This window comes from Mustelus asterias, chromosome 8, assembly GCF_964213995.1.
Source record: "Mustelus asterias chromosome 8, sMusAst1.hap1.1, whole genome shotgun sequence".
Taxonomy (NCBI): Eukaryota; Metazoa; Chordata; class Chondrichthyes; order Carcharhiniformes; family Triakidae; genus Mustelus; species Mustelus asterias.
In genome coordinates, this window is record NC_135808.1 from 32,633,906 (window position 1) to 32,636,473 (window position 2,568).

A 2,568-nucleotide genomic window follows, 5' to 3' on the forward strand; every position below is an offset into this window, starting at 1 on the left:
GTGTGAGAGAGGGTGTTTGTGAGAGAGAGAGAGAGAGAGAGATCAAGAGACAGTGGGCCCGATTTTACCATTGCATAGCGCCCGTTTTTGGGCACGAAAACATGGTAAGGTCGGGTGTGAGGCCATTAACACGATCCTCACCCATGTCCGCGCAGATTGCCACTTTACCGAAACCCGGGAATGGCGGCGATCCGCTTCGCGCCCAAAACGGGCGGAACGGCGATTTAAATGCATTTGCATGCATTTAAATTGAATTAATGAACTGCCCGCCCAACTTTATCAGCATTTCCCCCTTTACCACCGTGTTCGCCGATCCGGAATCGCGCCGTAATGGACCTGCTGAATAAAAGTCTGAATCGGGCGCTCCAGCTGTGAAGAGCACGTTCAGAGCTTCCAACGGCTCTCTGACTCAGATCAGTGGTGGGGGTGGGGGTGCGGGGGGGGGGGGGGGGGGGGGGGGGTCAGAGCATTCTCTGAAAAGGGGGGGTGGGGAGGGGAGTGAGGCCAGATCGTTGTCTGGTTGGGGGGGAGGAAGAGGGTCAGATGTTCCTCTGGGGTGCGGGGGGGGGGGGGGGTGGTGTGGTGGGAGAGGTGGGGAGGGTAAGTGAGGCCAGATCATTCCCTGAGGGGTGGGGGGAGTGAGGCCAGACCATTCTCTGGGGGGAAGGGGGGGGGGCAGGGGGGTGGGGGGAGTGAGACCAGATCATTGTCTGGGGGGGTGGGGGGAGGGAGGCGGGTAAGATGTATCTCTGGTGGGAGGAGGGGGCGGAGGCCTGATCGCTCACTGGTGTGGGGGGGGGGAAGGGGGGCAGAGGTGGTGATCGGTCTAGGTAGCGGGGGGGGGGGGTTGATAAGGGGGACAGTGATGTGTGTGGGTAGTGGAGGGGGTGATAAGGGGGACAGTGATGTGTGTGGGTAGTGGACGGGGTGATAAGGGGGACAGTGATGTGTGTGGGTAGTGGAGGGGGTGATAAGGGGGACAGTGATGTGTGTGGGTAGTGGGGGGGGGTGGATAAGGGGGACAGTGATGTGTGTGGGTAGTGGGTGGGTGGATGAGGGGTACAGTGATGCGTGTGGGTAGTGGGGGGTTGGATAAGGGGGACAGTGATGTGTGTGGGCAGTGGGGGGTTGGATAAGGGGGACAGTGATGTGTGTGGGTAGTGGGTGGGTGGATGAGGGGTACAGTGATGTGTGTGGGTAGTGGGTGGGTGGATGAGGGGTACAGTGATGTGTGTGGGTAGTGGAGGGGGTGATAAGGGGGACAGTGATGTGTGTGGGTAGTGGGTGGGTGGATGAGGGGTACAGTGATGTGTGTGGGTAGTGGAGGGGGTGATAAGGGGGACAGTGATGTGTGTGGGTAGTGGGGGGGGTGGATAAGGGGTACAGTGATGTGTGTGGGTAGTGGGTGGGTGGATGAGGGGTACAGTGATGTGTGTGGGTAGTGGGTGGGTGGATGAGGGGTACAGTGATGTGTGTGGGTAGTGGGGGGTTGGATAAGGGGGACAGTGATGTGTGTGGGTAGTGGAGGGGGTGATAAGGGGGACAGTGATGTGTGTGGGTAGTGGGAGGTTGGATAAGGGGGACAGTGATGTGTGTGGGTAGTGGGTGGGTGGATGAGGGGGACAGTGATGTGTGTGGGTAGTGGGGGGGTGGATGAGGGGAGAGTGATGTGTGTGGGTAGTGGGTAGGTGGATGAGGGGGAGAGTGATGTGTGTGGGTAGTGGGGGGTGGATAAGGAGGAGAGTGATGTCTGCGGGGACCATCGCTCCCGCTTTTCGCTCCCGCTTTCTGTGGCCCGGGAGCGATCTGACACGGGCGTGCTTTTTCAATATTTGTTTTAGGCTGAGTGCGTATGGGGGCGCCTGAACGCAGATTTCCAAATCGGATCTGCATCACGTCCAGATTCAGCCCTTAGAATGGAAATGGTAAAATCGGGCCCAGTAAGTGACCCACTCAATGCTCTTTGTGACACACTGCCCTCCTCCTGACACCCTCCAGGACGAACACCTCCCGCTTCTCCTTCAGCCTCCAGCGTTACAACCAGATTGGTATTGATGGACTGCCATGAGCAGCCTTTCCCCTGGTTTCTGTGGCTATGACTCATCTTTCATTCCCTCATCCTGCAGTAAAAATATCTCCCACTTTCTACACCTTTCAGCTTAGACAAAGGGCCCTATTTTACCATTGCCTCCCGCCGGTTTTCGGGTGCATGCATTTAAATTGAATTAATGAACTGCCTGCCCAACTTTATCAGCACTTCCCAATTAACCACCGCGTTCGCCAATCCGGAACCGCGCCGTAATGGACCTGCTGAATAAAAGCCTGAATCAGGCGCTTCACCAGTGAGGGGCGGTGAGGAAGTCGGTGCATGGTGTCCGACGGCTCTCCGCTACTCACGGGTGTCCTGTTGTTGCGGCCATTTCACTGTCCTAGGTCGGCGACGGCTCTGCGAGTGTGTGGGGGGAGGGGGGGCTGTTGCTGTGCAGGACCGGAGGGAGACGACCATCAGAGGCAGGAGGTGGCTGCCATTCACCCAGAGTGGGGGCAGAGGAGAAGGAGGGAGCAGAG